Consider the following 10464-nt stretch of genomic DNA (forward strand, 5'->3'; position numbering starts at 1 on the left):
TGATTAGACACCATGATTAGTGCACAGGTGTGCCTTAGACTGCCCACAATAAAAGGCCACTCTGAAAGGTGCAGTTTTATCACACAGCACAATGCCACAGATGTCGCAAGATTTGAGGGAGCGTGCAATTGGCATGCTGACAGCAGGAATGTCAACCAGAGCTGTTGCTCGTGTATTGAATGTTCATGTCTCTACCATAAGCCGTCTCCAAAGGCGTTTCAGAGAATTTGGCAGTACATCCAACCAGCCTCACAACCGCAGACCACGTGTAACCACACCAGCCCAGGACCTCCACATCCAGCATGTTCACCTCCAAGATCGTCTGAGACCAGCCACTCGGACAGCTGCTGGAACAATCGGTTTGCATAACCAAAGAATTTCTGCACAAACAGTCAGAAACCGTCTCAGGGAAGCTCATCTGCATGCTCGTCGTCCTCATCGGGGTCTCGACCTGACTCCAGTTCATCGTCATAACCGACTTGAGTGGGCAAATGCTCACATTTGCTGGTGTTTGGCACGTTGGAGAGGTGTTGTCTTCACGGATGATGCGAAGGAGATGTGTTGCACTGCGTGAGGCAAATGGTGGTCACACCAGATACTGACTGGTATCCCCCCCCCAATAAAACAAAACTGCACCTTTCAGAGTGGCCTTTTATTGTGGGCAGTCTAAGGCACACCTGTGCACTAATCATGGTGTCTAATCAGCATCTTGATATGGCACACCTGTGAGGTGGGATGGATTATTTCAGCAAAGGAGAAGTGCTCACTATCACAGATTTAGACTGGTTTGTGAACAATATTTGAGGGAAATGGTGATATTGTGTACGTGGAAAAAGTTTTAGATCTTTGAGTTCATCTCATACAAAATGGGAGCAAAACCAAAAGTGTTGCATTTATATTTTTGTTGAGTATAGGATTGACCCTAACAGGCCACTGTACGTAGACAAAAAACTCCTGTACAACATAATTTCATCTATGAAGCTGCATGATCAACTAAAGCTGCAGGTGGATTATTTTTGTCAGAATTATAACACTGTGCAGCTGTGCAGGAGTCTGCTGTTAGCGCCTATGTGTTGCCATGAATGGATATAGACCTGAAGGTCCACTTTTGTAGGCCCCATGACATGCTAAACACGCTAAAGGTGTATTAACAAAATGATCTGAAGGGCCCCATTTAAAAGAAAAAAAAAAAAGTTTATTTTATCCCCACCCACATCCTGAAACCAGCCCACATCTTTTGTATTTTGGTGAACTGCATTGACGGCGGCACTGGTGCAATATCCAGCACATCCACCAGGTGATGAGTATATTTTACCGAAGACGGCCAAAGAAGCCGGGCCTGGAATTTATGGCTTGTCATTGACAACCACGCAGTCAGATGCTCCGTCTCACACACAGTATGTTTATCACGTTACTAGCGTGCAGCACACTGACTATTCAATATGGAAACAAAATTTGTTTTTAATATATCTGACACTTTCAGTTTCTCACTTGGTATACAGGTGCTGTATATGTTGTTTTTCAAATTTGAAAATGGTGTATGTACCTGTTTCTAATAAAATCTCTTCTCCTGCCTCACTTTTTTCTGATGTCAGAGATAACTATTTTTTAATCAAGCCTTAATTCCACCTTTTAAATGTATGGCAGGGGTTAAAGCAATACATTTTCATCTGACTGAATTTTTTTCCTGGCAAAAATCAATGCCAGCAATTTCCTAAAATGTGTAGTGGGGGCACACACTGTAAATACAATTAACACATTATACAATATACAAATCTATTCTAAATAGCCTCTAAGGAGAGAGAAAAAGCATAAAAAGAATGCAAAACCTGAATATAAAGAGTGGTGGGGTGTGGCGTGCCCCCCCCCCCCCCCCCCCGAACATTTTTTAAAGACAGTCAAATTTTGTGTATTCTGGTGAATTTTAATGGGTATGAAGCCCACTGAAACAAATAAAACTCACTTAAAACTGTGAAGTAAAAACACATTATTGATTATGGGGGTCTGGGGGATCTCCCCCAAAATTTTTTTAAAAGAGCAAGTCAAATTTACTATATTCAGGTGAATTTTAATGGGTATAAAGTCCTCTGAAACAAAGAAAACTCACTTCAAAGTGTCAAGTAAAAATTCTTTGTCTTCTGTAGTATTTTGATTTGTTCAAATCTAGTGAATGGACCAAATGGGTGCTTATCGACTGTACAGTCAATAAAATACAAAATTAGGGCCTAAAACAACTGACAACGTTGTTCTGCTGTGCACTTTGTGCACAAAACTCACCAGTTTTTTTGAAAACACATGCACACTGAGAAACTCAAAACTGGCTTATTCACATTTAATCTGTAAAATGCTCTCATTCCTAAAACAAACTTGGGCTGCAACTAACGATTATTTTAGTAATTGATTAATTTTTTTTTTTGTTGTTGTTTTGTTTTTTGTTTTTTTTTACTTGTGAGTTTTGCCATTATTTCTTGAAGTGAGTTATTATTAAAAAGGACTTTATCACACAACATCAACGTTTGAGCTTATAATAAAGTTATCATGTTATCATCAAAAACATACCTGGAGTAATGTTTTGTTTTATTTTGCACATACATACAGTAGTGTTCAGAATAATAGTAGTGCTATGTGACTAAAAAGATTAATCCAGGTTTTGAGTATATTTCTTATTGTTTCATGGGAAACAAAGTACCAGTAGATTCAGTAGATTCTCACAAATCCAACAAGACCAAGCATTCATGATATGCACACTCTTAAGACTATGAAATTGGGCTATTAGTAAAAAAAAGTAGTAAAGGGGGTGTTCACAATAATAGTAGCATCTGCTGTTGACGCTACAAACTCAAAACTATTATGTTCAAACTGCTTTTTTATCAATCCTGTGAATCACTAAACTAGTATTTAGTTGTATAACCACAGCTTTTCATGATTTATTCACATCTGCGAGGCATTAATTTTGTTGGTTTGGAACCAAGATTTTGCTGGTTTACTAGTGTGCTTGGGGTCATTGTCTTGTTGAAACACCCATTTCAAGGGCATGTCCTCTTCAGCATAAGGCAACATGACCTCTTCAAGTATTTGGACATATCCAAACTGATCCATGATACCTGGTATGTGATATATAGGCCCAACACCATAGTAGGAGAAACATGCCCATATCATGATGCTTGCACCACCATGCTTCACTGTCTTCACTGTGAACTGTGGCTTGAATTCAGAGTTTGGGGGTCGTCTCACAAACTGTCTGTGGCCCTTGGACCCAAAAAGAACATTTTACTCTCATCAGTCCACAAAATATTCCTCCATTTCTCTTTTGGCCAGTTGATGTGTTCTTTGACAAATTGTAACCTCTTCTGCACATGTCTTTTATTTAACAGAGGGACTTTGCGGGGGATTCTTGCAAATAAATTAGCTTCACACAGGCGCCTTCTGTCACAGCACTTACAGGTAACTCCAGACTGTCTTTGATCATCCTGGAGCTGATCAATGGGTGAGCCTTTGCCATTCTGGTTATTCTTCTATCCATTTTGATGGTTGTTTTCCGTTTTCTTCCACGCATCTCTTTTTTTTGTTTGTTTTTCCATTTTAAAGCATTGGAGATCATTGTAGATGAACAGCCTATAATTTTTTGCACCTGCGTATAAGTTTTCCCCTCTCCAATCAGCTTTTTAATCAAACTACGCTGTTCTTCTGAACAATGTCTTGAATGTCCCATTTTCCTCAGGCTTTCAAAGAGAAAAGCATGTTCAACAGGTGCTGACTTCATCCTTAAATAGGAGACACCTGATTCACACCTGTTTGTTCCACAAAATTGACAAACTCACTGACTGAATGCCACACTACTATTATTGTGAACACCCCCTTTTCTACTTTTTTTTTTTTTACTAATAGTCCAATTTCATAGCCTTAAGAGTGTGCATATCATGAATGCTTGGTCTTGTTGGATTTGTGAGAATCTACTGAATCTACTGGTACCTTGTTTCCCATGAAACAATAAGAAATATACTCAAAACCTGGATTAATCTTTTCAGTCACATAGCACTACTATTATTCTGAACACTACTGTATGTTACCCTGTGCTCCTCCCTTTTCTTAAAGTAGGTATTCAGCACAGCCATTTCCATCCTTTTTGCAAAATCAACTACCATCTGTGCTTCCACATTCCTGTCCTTGATATCATATCTACCATTAATTAATGCTTCGATCTTAAATATGATCAATCTATCTTTATTAGTTGGCTATGTACCACAGGCTTTTAAGGTGGCAGTAATTAAACCATTACTTAAAAAGCCATCACTTGACCCAGCTATCTTAGCTAATTATAGGCCGATCTCCAACCTTCCTTTTCTCTCAAAAATTCTTGAGAGGGTAGTTGTAAAACAGCTAACTGATCATCTGCAGAGGAATGGTCTATTTGAAGAGTTTCAGTCAGGTTTTAGAATTCATCATAGTACAGAAACAGCATTAGTGAAGGTTACAAATGATCTTCTTATGGCCTCGGACAGTGGACTCATCTCTGTGCTTGTTCTGTTGGACCTCAGTGCTGCTTTTGATACTGTTGACCATAAAATTTTATTACAGAGATTAGAGCATGCCATAGGTATTAAAGGCACTGCGCTGCGGTGGTTTGAATCATATTTATCTAATAGATTACAGTTTGTTCATGTAAATGGGGAATCTTCTTCACAGACTAAGGTTAATTATGGAGTTCCACAAGGTTCTGTGCTAGGACCAATTTTATTCACTTTATACATGCTTCCCTTAGGTAGTATTATTAGACAGCATTGCTTAAATTTTCATTGTTACGCAGATGATACCCAGCTTTATCTATCCATGAAGCCAGAGGACACACACCAATTAGCTAAACTGCAGGATTGTCTTACAGACATAAAGACATGGATGACCTCTAATTTCCTGCTTTTAAACTCAGATAAAACTGAAGTTATTGTACTTGGCCCCACAAATCTTAGAAACATGGTGTCTAACCAGATCCTTACTCTGGATGGCATTACCCTGACCTCTAGTAATACTGTGAGAAATCTTGGAGTCATTTTTGATCAGGATATGTCATTCAAAGCGCATATTAAACAAATATGTAAGACTGCTTTTTTGCATTTACGCAATATCTCTAAAATTAGAAAGGTCTTGTCTCAGAGTGATGCTGAAAAACTAATTCATGCATTTATTTCCTCTAGGCTGGACTATTGTAATTCATTATTATCAGGTTGTCCTAAAAGTTCCCTGAAAAGCCTTCAGTTAATTCAAAATGCTGCAGCTAGAGTACTAACGGGGACTAGAAGGAGAGAGCATATCTCATCCATATTGGCCTCTCTTCATTGGCTTCCTGTTAATTCTAGAATAGAATTTAAAATTCTTCTTCTTACTTATAAGGTTTTGAATAATCAGGTCCCATCTTATCTTAGGGACCTCGTAGTACCATATCACCCCAATAGAGCGCTTCGCTCTCAGACTGCAGGCTTACTTGTAGTTCCTAGGGTTTGTAAGAGTAGAATGGGAGGCAGAGCCTTCAGCTTTCAGGCTCCTCTCCTGTGGAACCAGCTCCCAAGTCAGATCAGGGAGACAGACACCCTCTCTACTTTTAAGATTAGGCTTAAAACTTTCCTTTTTGCTAAAGCTTATAGTTAGGGCTGGATCAGGTGACCCTGAACCATCCCTTAGTTATGCTGCTATAGACTTAGACTGCTGGGGGGTTCCCATGATGCACTGAGTGTTTCTTTCTCTTTTTGCTCTGTATGCACCACTCTGCATTTAATCATTAGTGATCGATCTCTGCTCCCCTCCACAGCATGTCTTTTTCCTGGTTCTCTCCCTCAGCCCCAACCAGTCCCAGCAGAAGACTGCCCCTCCCTGAGCCTGGTTCTGCTGGAGGTTTCTTCCTGTTAAAAGGGCGTTTTTCCTTTCCACTGTCGCCAAGTGCTTGCTCACAGGGGGTCGTTTTGACCGTTGGGGGTTTTACGTAATTATTGTATGGCCTTGCCTTACAATATAAAGCGCCTTGGGGCAACTGTTTGTTGTGATTTGGTGCTATATAAATAAAATTGATTGATTGATTGATATCTACCCATTATTTCCTCATCACCTCTGTTCCTTTCACCAACATGCCCATTGAAGTCTGCTCCTATCACCACTCTTGCTTGGGCACACTCTCCACCACCTCATCTAACACACTCCAGAAATCTTCTTTCTCCTTCATCTCACAACCTACCTGTGGGGCATATGCACTTGTTGTGTGTTGGGGGGTTTGGCTGGACATTTTGGTGTTGTTTTCTTTTCTTTGCTCTCCAGGTGGTATGCAAACTGTTTTTTTGTCTGTGGAGAAGGTGCTGGCAGAAGAGTCCTTCACCCTCATCAGCATTATTGGCTGCACTTGTGGAGGATGTTCACGTGCAAACTTAAAGACTTTCAGCTGAAGCAGATAATGAGATGGCGTTCTGCATTTAAGCCATGAGTGATTCGAGCAGAATTGCCGGGAACTCGACCTTGTGACGTTCGTTTGTGAGAGGCTGAGGACCGCGCCTGGGTTTGACACATCGTGCCTGTGAAGGAGGACGGGTGAGGGACACATGCTGTCAGCACACATCAGAGGTGATGATTGTCTGAATAAGTGTTAATAGTAATTTGGTATTTTGTTACGCAGTATATTTGAACATTGATGAGAATTGTGCAGCTCGCTTCTCACTTCCGTGGCGTACGGAATGATGATCCTCTACCTGTTGTGAGAAGCTGCTCATTTACATAAAGCTTAAATTCAGACCTGAATGTGTTGCTGATAGTGTGTGCCTTTGAAGGATATTTGTTGTAGCTGTTGACTTACCTCACCTTTTCCATCCTTCACAGAGTCAGTTTGTCGTATCCACCTGGGGGGTGTTCGGCGGTGAGTCTGGGTCCAGAAGCGTCGGGCTTCGATCCATTTGGGTGCTGGAGAGCGCGCCGTCCTTCACCTCACCAAACAAACCGCACATTTATGTTGTACACAATTATTGCACAGAAGGGAAATAAATTTGTTTTGTTTTTTCACACTCATCACCCTGTCAGACACTCGCTTAACCTCCAACACACTTTTAACATACTCTTCCTTTAAAATGACCCCAACACCATTTCTCTTCCTGTCCTCACCATGGTACAACAACTTCTACCCACCGCTGATGCTCCTGCTCTTACTTCCCTTCCACTTGGTCTCTTGCACACACAATATGTCTACCTTTCTCCTCTCCATCATATCAGCCAGCTCTCTCCCTTTACCAGTCATACTACCAACATTCAAAGTCCCCACTCTCATTTCCACTCTTCTAGTTTTCTTCTTCTCCACTGTTTGTGGAAACATTCTCCTCCTCTTCCTTGTCATCTTCGCCCAGCAGTAGCCCAATTTCCACTGGCACCCTATTAGCAGTGGTTGGCACAGATAACCAAAAAATTAACTTCAGTAACAGATAATCAGATAACTGAAAAGTTATCTTTGATAAAGATAAAATGATAAACCACCCGAAAATGTATCGGAAGTTACAGATAAACGATAAATTCCAGTATTGTCTCTGGTACATTTGCAACTACTAATAAACTGAATTTTAGTTTTAACACCATGATCGCTTCTGGTAGTATCAAAAGTGACAACAGACCCAAACAATGAGCCCACACTTCTGTCTTTGAACATCTTGCCCCCTGCTGGAAGCGCTTTTTACTACACAGTTTCTAGCACAGACGCAAGCTAAGAGCAGCCAAAGCCCAGCTCTCTGCCCAATCAAATCAAATCAATTTTATTTATATAGCGCCAAATCACAACAAACAGTTGCCCCAAGGCGTTTTATATTGTAAGGCAAAGCCATACAATAATTACAGAAAAACCCCAACTGTCAAAACGACCCCCTGTGAGCAAGCACTTGGCGACAGTGGGAAGGAAAAACTCCCTTTTAACAGGAAGAAACCTCCAGCAGAACCAGGCTCAGGGAGGGGCAGTCTTCTGCTGAGACTGGTTGGGGCTGAGGGAGAGAACCAGGAAAAAGACATGCTGTGGAGGGGAGCAGAGATCAATCACTAATGATTAAATGCAGAGTGGTGCATACAGAGCAAAAAGAGAAAGAAACACTCAGTGCATCATGGGAACCCCCCAGCAGTCTAAGTCTATAGCAGCATAACTAAGGGATGGTTCAGGGTCACCTGATCCAGCCCTAACTATAAGCTTTGGCAAAAAAGAAAGTTTTAAGCCTAATCTTAAAAGTAGAGAGGGTGTCTGTCTCCCTGATCTGAATTGGGAGCTGGTTCCACAGGAGAGGAGCTTGAAAGCTGAAGGCTCTGCCTCCCATTCTACTCTTAAAAACCCTAGGAACTACAAGTAAGCCTGCAGTCTGAGAGCGAAGCGCTCTATTGGGGTGATATGGTACTACGAGGTCCCTAAGATAAGATGGGACCTGATTATTCAAAACCTTATAAGTAAGAAGAAGAATTTTAAATTCTATTCTAGAATTGACAGGAAGCCAATGAAGAGAGGCCAATATGGATGAGATATGCTCTCTCCTTCTAGTCCCCGTCAGTACTCTAGCTGCAGCATTTTGAATTAACTGAAGGCTTTTCAGGGAACTTTTAGGACAACCTGATAATAATGAATTACAATAGTCCAGCCTAGAGGAAATAAATGCATGAATTAGTTTATCAGCATCACTCTGAGACAAGACCTTTCTAATTTTAGAGATATTGCGCCATTGCAAAAAAAAAGCAGTCCTACATATTTGTTTAATATGCGCATTGAATGACATATCCTGATCAAAAATGACTCCAAGATTTCTCACAGTATTACTAGAGGTCAGGGTAATGCCATCCAGAGTAAGGATCTGGTTAGACACCATGTTTCTAAGATTTGTGGGGCCAAGTACAATGACTTCGGTTTTATCTGAGTTTAAAAGCAGGAAATTAGAGGTCATCCATGTCTTTATGTCTGTAAGACAATCCTGCAGTTTAGCTAATTGGTGTGTGTCCTCTGGCTTCATGGATAGATAAAGCTGGGTATCAATGAAAATTTAAGCAATGCTTTCTAATAATACTGCCTAAGGGAAGCATGTATAAAGTGAATAAAATTGGTCCTAGCACAGAACCTTGTTGAACTCCATAATTAACCTTAGTCTGTGAAGAAGATTCCACATTTACATGAACAAATTGTAATCTATTAGATAAATATGATTCAAACCACCGCAGCGCAGTGCCTTTAATACCTATGGTATGCTCTAATCTCTGTAATAAAATTTTATGGTCAACAGTATCAAAAGCAGCACTGAGGTCTAACAGAACAAGCACAGAGATGAGTCCACTGTCCGAGGCCATAAGAAGATCATTTGTAACCTTCACTAATGCTGTTTCTGTACTATGATGAATTCTAAAACCTGACTGAAACTCTTCAAATAGACCATTCCTCTGCAGATGATCAGTTAGCTGTTTTACAACTACCCTTTCAAGAATTTTTGAGAGAAAAGGAAGGTTGGAGATTGGCCTATAATTAGCTAAGATAGCTGGGTCAAGTGATGGCTTTTTAAGTAATGGTTTAATTACTGCCACCTTAAAAGCCTGTGGTACATAGCCAACTAATAAAGACAGATTGATCATATTTAAGATCGAAGCATTAATTAATGGTAGGGCTTCCTTGAGCAGCCTGGTAGGAATGGGGTCTAATAGACATGTTGATGGTTTGGAGGAAGTAACTAATGAACATAACTCAGACAGAACAATCGGAGAGAAAGAGTCTAACCAAATACCGGCATCACTGAAAGCAGCCAAAGAGAACGATATGTCTTTGGGATGGTTATGAGTAATTTTTTCTCTAATAGTTAAAATTTTATTAGCAAAGAAAGTCATGAAGTCATTACTAGTTAAAGTTAAAGGAATACTCGGCTCAATAGATCCCTGACTCTTTGTCAGCCTGGCTACAGTGCTGAAAAGAAACCTGGGGTTGTTCTTATTTTCTTCAATTAGTGATGAGTAGTAAGATGTCCTAGCTTTACGGAGGGCTTTTTTATAGAGCAACAGACTCTTTTTCCAGGCTAAGTGAAGATCTTCTAAATTAGTGAGACGCCATTTCCTCTCCAACTTACGGGTTATCTGCTTTAAGCTGCGAGTTTGTGAGTTATACCACAGAGTCAGACACTTCTGATTTAAGGCTCTCTTTTCAGAGGAGCTACAGCATCCAAAATTGTCCTCAATGAGGATATAAAACTATTGAAGAGATAATCTATCTCACTCACAGAGTTTAGGTAGTTACTCTGCCCTGTGTTGGTATATGGCATTGGAGAACATAAAGAAGGAATCATATCCTTAAACCTAGTTACAGCGCTTTCTGAAAGACTTCTACTGTAATGAAACTTATTCCCCACTGCTGGGTAGTCCATCAGAGTAAATGTAAATGTTATTAAGAAATGATCAGACAGAAGGGGGTTTTCAGGGAATACTGTTAAGTCTTCAATT

This window comes from Thalassophryne amazonica, chromosome 8 (assembly GCF_902500255.1).
Source record: "Thalassophryne amazonica chromosome 8, fThaAma1.1, whole genome shotgun sequence".
NCBI lineage: Eukaryota > Metazoa > Chordata > Actinopteri > Batrachoidiformes > Batrachoididae > Thalassophryne > Thalassophryne amazonica.